Source organism: Lampris incognitus, chromosome 11 (genome assembly GCF_029633865.1).
Source record: "Lampris incognitus isolate fLamInc1 chromosome 11, fLamInc1.hap2, whole genome shotgun sequence".
NCBI classification, from domain to species: Eukaryota; Metazoa; Chordata; class Actinopteri; order Lampriformes; family Lampridae; genus Lampris; species Lampris incognitus.
In genome coordinates this window covers 12,438,528-12,447,841 of record NC_079221.1, presented here as the reverse complement: position 1 = coordinate 12,447,841, position 9,314 = coordinate 12,438,528, and positions in this window count along the sequence as shown.

Sequence of the window (9,314 nt, the reverse complement as noted above, 5' to 3'; positions counted from 1 at the left end):
ATTATGGGTCAGATTTTCCCTCGACTGCAGCACAATCCCTGGGTTGTTGGTGACTGATAAGAGGTGAATGGCTGTTCCTGCTCTAAGTGAGAGTTGATTTAACTCAATTCGTGACCGTTAAGGTAAAACCTATAAAATCCTCCTTTAATATCCATTTAGTGGTTCTGGTCATTGTGTAATTCTTTTTCTTCGGTTCATTTCCTGCAGTGCTGACTGCTGTTTTGCCTATGTGCTATGTGTTATCTCTGTTGGAGTTTGTAGGACTTATTTCTTGCTAGTAGCAAATGTGTCTCGATTTCCCATCTGCCCTCCCTGATGCTTCTTTGTGTTCTTGGTCAGAACTTGATGGTGGAAGGGGGTCATGGTCCTGCTCAAACTGGGGCCTAGTACACCAAGTAACCACTCCCTCTGTTGCACGGTTGCATGGTGTTTGCACCTTGCACTTTATCTTTAGTTGTGTATGTGTGTGTGTGTGTGTGTGTTCTCGCCATCTTTTCTCACCACCTGACTGCGCTAACCAGTCAACTAAGGGCTGTCTCGGACCCTTTAGTTGACTGGTTAGCGCGGTCGCCCATGGTGCGTGCTATCTGGGTTCGATCCCGGCTGCATGCTGAATTCGCTACATTGGTGTCAGAAGTGGGATGGTGAGGCCATCAAAATCATGTGTGCCCAGAGGCGGGAAGGCGCTGATATGCTGAGGCGCGGGGCCAAGATCATTCAATCAAGACCATTCATTTGGCGGCACGGTGGCCCAGTGGTTAGCGTTGTTGCCTCACAGTAAGAAGGTCCTGGGTTCGAACCCCAGGCCCTCCCAGATCCTTTCCGTGTGGAGTTTGCATGTTCTCCCCGTGTGTGCGTGGGTTTCCTCCGGGTGATCCGGTTTCCTCCCACCATCAAAAAGACATGCATGTTAGAGTTAATACTCCCGTCTGTGCCCCTGAGCAAGGCAATGGAACGAAGAACTGGAGTTGGTCCCCAGGCGCTGCAGCTGCCCACTGCTCCTATACAACAGGATGGCTTACATGCAGAGAACACATTTCACTGTAATCTGTACAATAACAAAATGAAGTGGCCTTCCTTTTCATTTGTCTGGATTGGGTCTTCCCATACATTTCCCCCAGCTTGGTAGACAGCGACCCTCCCCCCTGACTGGTGGTTCTTACTTTACACAGCACCTCCTGATATTGTTTTATATGGATTTTATTGTCAACATAATTGTTTCCATACCTTGATTTTTTTGGTAATGTTAGTGTTTGGGTTTTCTTAGTATATTTAATAAACATAACTGTTCCTAAGCTGGGAACCTTGTCGCTGCTATCGCCCTCATGCTGTGTGGGTTAACTCCTCATCCCCTGGTCACACGTGGTAATCGCTCACATAATAGATAACGGTGTTTCATTCGCCGCTGTCCATTTCCCAGCCCATCTCACATCTGTATTCTCCTATTCACACACCCCTTTCATGAATGATTAGGGGATAGAACATGTACATGAACATGCTTCACATCACGGCACCTGTGGGATTGAAACCTTGAAACCTGTTTCTCTCCCTCTCTTCTCGCTCTCTCTCTCTCTCTCTCTCTCTCTCTTCTCTCTCTCTCTCTCTCTCTCTCTCTCTCTCGACTCTCTCTCTCTCTCTCTCTCTCTCTCTCTCTCTCTTCTCTCTCTCTCTCTCTCTTCCTCTCTCTCTCTCTCTCTCTCTCTCTCTCTCTCTCTCTCTCTCTCTCTCTCTCTCTCTCTCTTCTCCCCTCCGCTGTATCCCTTTGGACCCTGGAGCACCAATCCCATTCCATTCCTCTGATTAAAGGGATAGGCTTCGGTGTCCCGACCGGGAATCATCAGGATCACTCCCATGACATCTCTGAACACAGGCTTTTGATTGGCTGCTTGATGTATTATTCAGGTTAGATGGGAGACCTTAATGAGACTGGCTAATGATGTTGACAAGCGTGTCAATATTTCGCTCACACACACATGCAGGCGCGCACTCACACGCTCGGCGCTCGTGGAGGGTCTTCCTCCACGCTGTGTTTTCACTCCGGTTCTTCTGGTTATAATTCCTGTTGGTTGGAGATGGTTGGTTGGTTGGTGGGCATTCACTTCCCTGCTGAAATATTTAGTACAGCTGCAGTGCTCAACAGGAGGCTTTTTGTACACTGCTATGATGTTGGGTTAACCACAAATTCTCCACGCCGTGTAAAACGGCAAGCCAGTGAAAAGATCTGATCGAAATGATAGTTCTGCACGCCGCTCACTTGTTCAGACCAATCTCCATCACAGGAAGTTAGTGTGTGTGTCTGTGTGGGTGTGGGTGTAGGTGTGGGCCAATGAATGAATTGGTGAGTGAGTGAGTGAATGAATGAGTGAGTGGGCGAATGGATGAGTGAGTGTGCAAGTGGATGAGTGAGTGGGCGCGTGAGTGGGCGAATGAATGAGAGTGGTAAATGATGAGTTAGTGGGTGAATGAATGAGTGAGTGGGTGAATGGATGAGTGAGTGAGTGGGCGAATGAGTGGGCAAATGACGAGTGAGTGGGCGAATGAATGAGTTAGTGGGTGAATGAATGAGGGAGTGGGTAAATGATGAGTTAGTGGGCAAATTAATTAGTGAGTGGGCAAATGATGAATGTGGGTCGAATGAATGAGTGAGTGGGTAAGTGATGAGTTGGTTGGTGAATGAATGAGTGAGTGAGCAAATGATGAGCGAGTGGGTGAATGAATGAGTGAGTGGGTAAATGATAAGTTAGTGGGCAAATCAATGAGTGAGTTGGCGAATGAATGAGTGAGTGGGTAAATGATGAGTTGGTGGGTGAATGAATGAGTGAGTCAGCAAATGATGAATGAGTGGGCGAATGAATGAGTGAGTGTGTGATTGCTTGGGCGAATGAATGAGTGAGTGGGCAAATGAACGAATGAATTAATGGATGAATGAATGAGCGAGTGAGTGGGCGAATGAGTGAGTGAGTGGGCAAATGAATGAATGAGCGAGAGAGTGAGTGAGTGGGGCGAATTAATGATTGAGCTCGGTGCATGTTATCAAGGGAAATGAGACATTGGGAGGCAAAAAAGCAGCATCCAATCCAAATGACGTTTGGAAGGTTATTTTCTCCCCCAGCAGATTTGCTAAGCAGGATTCATCCGTCTTTGGATTAACTTTTAAATAAAAGTTGCGTCAAGATATCCCAGGTTGGCAGGAGGCTGTGTTCTGTGTTCAAGGACTTCACAAATGAGGCTCACCTCAGCGTTGCAGTGGCCGTGATGTGCTGAGTGATTTGGAGAGCCTGGGCGCAGTGGGTGGTACATTAACTTCTGGTGGAGCAGATATATCCTCCCTCCTCCAGACTTGCAAGAGCGCAGGGGATGTTTTCATGACTCTCCGTCCCCTTATTTATTTAAACCCCACTGTCTTCTTGTTGCAGTTCAGGGTAAAGCTCCACGCTCAGCTGTTGAGCTTAAATCGAACCGGGCATTTATTATTTCAAATGGTAGCCCACACAGAGCACATCACAGCTGTACCGGTCAGCCCAATGTCCGGGTGATGCAGCGGTCCAACCGGACGATGCCGATCCCTTCACAGCGTAACACAGAACTGTTGATTGCTGTGGACTCGATGATGGTATCCACAAGGTTATAACTACCGAATGTCCAAGAGCAAAGTAGAAAGCCATCGTGTTATCACGTCCGCTGTGTTGCCAGCTAGACCTGCATTACAGATGGACAGTCAGTGGACAACTGCAGAAGGCGTAAATGAGGCGTTGAGAGAACCTTTTCAAACATTCAAAGAGCACTTTAGACAGTAAAACTAAAACCCGGGGCGGCACGGTGGCGCAGTGGTTAGTGCAGTTGCCTCACAGCAAGAAGGTTCTGGGTTCGATCCCCGGGGTAGTCCAACCTTGGGGGGTCGTCCCCTGTGTGGAGTTTGCATGTTCTCTCCGTGTCTGCTTGGGTTTCCTCCAGGTGCTCCGGTTTCCTCCCACAGTCCAAAGATATGTCGGTCAGGTGAATCAGCCATACTGAATTGCCCCTAGGTATGAGTGTGTGTGTGTGTGTGTGTGTGTGTGTGTGTGTGTGTGTGTGTGTGTGTGTGTGTGTGGGCCCTGTGTGATGGCCTGGCAGCCTGTCCAGGGTGTCTCCCCGCCTGCCGCCCAACGACTGCTGGGATAGGCTCCAGCATCCTCGCGACCTTGAGAGCAGGATGAGCGGTTCGGATAATGGATGGATGGATGGAACTAAAACCCGGAGGAATGGGATGAAGCAGCATTTTTTTTTTTTACTTTTCCCTCCCATTGTTTGCTCTGGTGTGCTCCGGTCATGAGAGGCACATATTTGCATAGCAGATGAGTGGGGGAGATGGCATCGTCTCTGCAATTACAGAGAGGTTGTGACCTTCTGTCACATCGGTTGCTTGGCATCTGCTTGGAAACCGTTTGGCAACCACAACCTGCAGATTTATAAACCTGCAATTAGGCAACGGGCATGTATCAGTGTTATCAGTCTGCACTCCCCATGGAACCTCTGCCTGCCTGGTGGCCTCTGTGTGTGTGTGTGTGGGGGGGGGGGGGGTGAGACAAAGACAGGCAGGAGAGGAAGAAAGCGACATTTATCTCAGGAATGGAAAATTGTTTTGGCAGGTCGTAGTCCGAATATACCTCACCTCTTATCGCGTTGACTCTTCTTCTCTGCTGTTCAAACCCATCCTGTTTACATCACCAGAGCTCTCTGGGAGTGGCTGTACAGATACGCTAAAGCCCTATCCTCCATGAAGATGGCTACTAAGTGCTTAAACAGAAGATAGATATGAGAAAAGAGGTTGTGTGTGTGTGTGTGTGTGTGTGTGTGTGTGTGTGTGTGTGTGTGTGTGTGTGTGTGTGTGTGTGTGTGTGTGTATGTGCAAAATGAGACGCTGTCTGTGTCCTGCAGGACAGAAAGGAGCACACGAATGGCAGCCATACCAACAGGTACCCTGGCTCTTCCAAAGGATGGAAACTAAGCAGGTATGGGGTTGACTAGTACTTGGATGGGAGACCTCCCAGGAAAACTGAGACGCTGCCGGAAGTGGTGTTGGTGGGCCAGTAGGGGGCAGTCTTCCCTCTGGTCCTAATAAAAACAACAAATATGCCCCAGTGCAGTGATGGGGACACTGTGCTGTAGGAAATGCCATCCTCTGGATGAGAAGTTAAACCGAGGTCCTGACTCAATGTGGTCATTGAAGTTCCCGTGGCACTTACTGCAAACAGTAGGGGGTTCCCGGTGTCCTGGCAAAATTCCTAACCTGACTCTCACCGTCTGGCCACCTAAGCATCCCCCATGTAACTGGCACAGTGATTCCTCCCTCTCCACCTCAAGCTGATGTGTGGTGAGCGTTCTGGCACAAAATGGCTGCCGTGCATCACCCAGGTGGGTGCTACACACTGGTGGTGGTTGAAGTGAGTTACCCCCTTCAATGTGAAGCTCTTTGGGTGTCTAGGAAAGCGCTATATAAATGTAATGATTATTTATTATTATTATTTATCACAAACGGGTCATAGGTTCATGCGCACTGATTGATGCTGAACAGAAATGAGCATGAACACGACGACCTGATTGTGTCCAACACAACATACACTTCACCCCTTCACAGACCACCTGATCATTAGGTCTCTGAACCAAGCAAATGATGACTCTGCTCTCGTCTACCCACCCGGGGGTGTTGCTCTCAGATCCAGTACATCTAACACAACACATTCACCTTCTCATAGCAACGCTTTTGCCAAAGTATCAACACAGAGGGCATCCGGGTGACGTGGCGGTCTATTCCGTTGCCTACCAACACAGGGATCGCCGGTTTGAATCCCCATGTTACCTCCGGCTTGGTCGGGCGTCCTACAGACACAATTGGCCATGTCTGCAGGTGGGAAGCTGGATGTGGGTAGGTGTCCTGGTTGCCTCACTAGCGCCTCTTCTGGTCGGTCGGGGCGCCTGTTCGGGGGGGAGGAGGGACTGGAGGGAATAGTGCAACCCGCCCACGTAATACGTCCCCCTGGTGAAACTCCTCACTGTCAGGTGAAAAGAAGCGGCTGGCGACTCCACATGTATCGGAGGAGGCATGTGGTAGTCTGCAGCCCTCCCCGGATCAGCAGAGGGGGTGGAGCAGCACCCGGGACGGCTCGGAAGAGTGGGGTAGGAGTGGGCCGGATACAATTGGGGAGAAAAAGGATGGAAAAAAACAAAACAACTAAAAAGCAAAGAGTTTGAGTCAGAGCATTTAACTTTATCAGTCACAGTAAGGTTCATATTCTCCCTAACCCTAACCCTAACCCTGGCCCGTTCAGTGCTAGACCATTATGATCACCATCACACACACACACACACACACACACACACACACACACACATGATGACCAATAATCACATGCAGTATATCGTAAAATGATCATTAATCAACTCAAGTTGTTTTCAGTGTTGAAGCAACTCCAACTCTGTCCTGTGAGGGTCAGTTAAACTCATGTGAGGGTCAGTTAAACTCATGTGAGGGTCAGTTAAACTCATGTGAGGGTCAGTTAAACTCATGTTAGGGTCAGTTAAACTCATGTTAGGGTCAGTTAAACTCATGTGAGTCAGTTAAACTCATGTGAGGGTCAGTTAAACTCATGTTAGGGTCAGTTAAACTCATGTGAGTCAGTTAAACTCATGTGAGGGTCAGTTAAACTCATGTGAGTCAGTTAAACTCATGTTAGGGTCAGTTAAACTCATGTGAGGGTCAGTTAAACTCATGTGAGTCAGTTAAACTCATGTTAGGGTCAGTTAAACTCATGTGAGGGTCAGTTAAACTCATGTTAGGGTCAGTTAAACTCATGTGAGGGTCAGTTAAACTCATGTGAGGGTCAGTTAAACTCATGTGAGGGTCAGTTAAACTCATGTTAGGGTCAGTTAAACTCATGTGAGTCAGTTAAACTCATGTTAGGGTCAGTTAAACTCATGTGAGGGTCAGTTAAACTCATGTGAGGGTCAGTTAAACTCATGTGAGGGTCAGTTAAACTCATGTGAGGGTCAGTTAAACTCATGTTAGGGTCAGTTAAACTCATGTGAGTCAGTTAAACTCATGTTAGGGTCAGTTAAACTCATGTGAGGGTCAGTTAAACTCATGTTAGGGTCAGTTAAACTCATGTTAGGGTCAGTTAAACTCATGTGAGTCAGTTAAACTCATGTTAGGGTCAGTTAAACTCATGTGAGGGTCAGTTAAACTCATGTGAGGGTCAGTTATTCATGGGAAGAGGATGTTGTCACGCAGCCATAACTCCAAATCTCACGTGAGGTGTGGAAAAGCAAAGAGCCACGCCAAATGAATTAACGCACCATGTTTTCCTCTGCGACCTCGCACTTTGTTTTCAGCTGGAACCAAGAAGTTAATTGTTTCTTATCTAAATGCATTCTCATGCAAAGTCTATTTCCAGATCTGGCAACGAAAGTGGGACGCTAAGCTAAATCGAGGTATTGATTTGTAACACCAAGTTAGAAACTTCTGAATGTGGACTAGTTCAAATAAGTTGCCTTGCATGAAACCGCTTTGTTGGAAAAGGCGACTGGACGCGAAGCGGAGAGAGAATAGAGGAGGAGAGTGGGAGGAAGATGTGGTGGAGCGCTGAGATCTCTCAGCAGTTACTCACACACCAACCCTCAGTACACAACACCCAGCACAAGGTTGAGCAAGCCTGCAAGTGTGTGAGTGAATGAATGCACGAGCGGATGAATGAGTAATTAAGTGTTACAGGCGAATAAGAACTGTTTGTTTCCTCTTTTTTTGCAGGCAGAGAAATGAAGAGGAGGAGTTATTCCTTATCGGTCAGGCTCTAGTTTCTTTGTGTGTGTGTGTGTGTGTGTGTGTGTGCGTGTGTGTGTGTGTGTGTGTGTGTGTGTGTGTGTGTGTGTGTGTGTGTGTGTGTGTGTGTGTGTGTGTGTGACGAATATACCTACTATACATGGTACCTACTCAAACTCTAAAATGAAAACCTGCGGAGGAAGATTCTTATGTGATGAGTTTCCTGAGCCCCAGGCGAGAGAGTGGTTATACAAGTCAGCCCTCCACTTTAAAAACTATTTCATTTTCAAAGCTCTGTGTATCCTGCTGGATACAATCACATGATCACACACACACACACACACACACACACACACACACACACACACACACACACACACACACACACACAAGGAAACACTGTACTAAATATTAAGTGTGTGTGTGTGTCTGTCTCTGTGTGTGAACATTTGCACACACACATGCTACTAATAACAATAACTTTATTTATGCTTTCTTTTCTAAAACAACGTTACAAAGTGCTTTACGAGGAAATAAAACCAGGCAAGGCAAAAGAGACCATAAATAAGTAAGAGTAAAAAGAAAAACGGTATGAATAAATAAAAGCCGATATCAAACATTTATAAAAGCTTTCATAAAGGGATAAGTTTTAAGACGAGATTTAAAAGGAGCTAGAGATTTGGTTTGTCTTAGTTGAATAGGAAGAGAGTTCCGGAGAGTGGAGGCTCTAACAGCAGAAGCCTCATCACCCTTTGTGACAAACCGAGACCTGGGGATAACTAACAGGGCTCCATCTGCAGATCTTAATGTCGAGAGGGCGTATACCAGGTTAATAAATCAGAAATGTATGTAGGAGCCAGACCATTTAAAGCCTTAAAATTGAGCAATAAAATTTTAAAATCAAAACGAAATATAACAGGGAGCCAGCTTAGGGAGGCAAGCACAGGAGTGATATGGTCATGCCTCTTCGTCCCGGTAATGACCTGAACAGTGGCATTTTCTACCAACTGCAGACGGTGGAGGGAGCCCTTGCTGATACCCAAGTAAAGTGCATTGCAGTAGTCAAGCTGAGAATAGATAAAAGCATGTACAACTTTTTGCAGATCGGCAATTGATAAAAATGACCTAATTTTGGAGATTACCTTGAGCTGAAGAAAGCATGACTACACAACATGTTTGATTTGATTGTCAAAATCGACATTAGCATCAAATATTACCCCAAGATTCCTAGCAGCCTGCTTAAGACTACCTGACAGACTACCAAGATTAGTACCAAAAGGGCCGATGGAATTTGTGGGACCGAACAGAAAGACCTCAGACTTATCATCATTAAATTTAAGAAAATTCTTGGATATCCAGGATTTAATGTCAGAGAGGCAAATTGTGAGATTTGTTAGGGCCCTAGGATCTGTGGGTTTTAGTGGCATGTACAACTGAGTGTCATCAGCATAAACATGGCAGAACTCATCGTGATTTTGAATGACCTAGCCAAGGGGCAGCATGTATATAAAAAATAGAA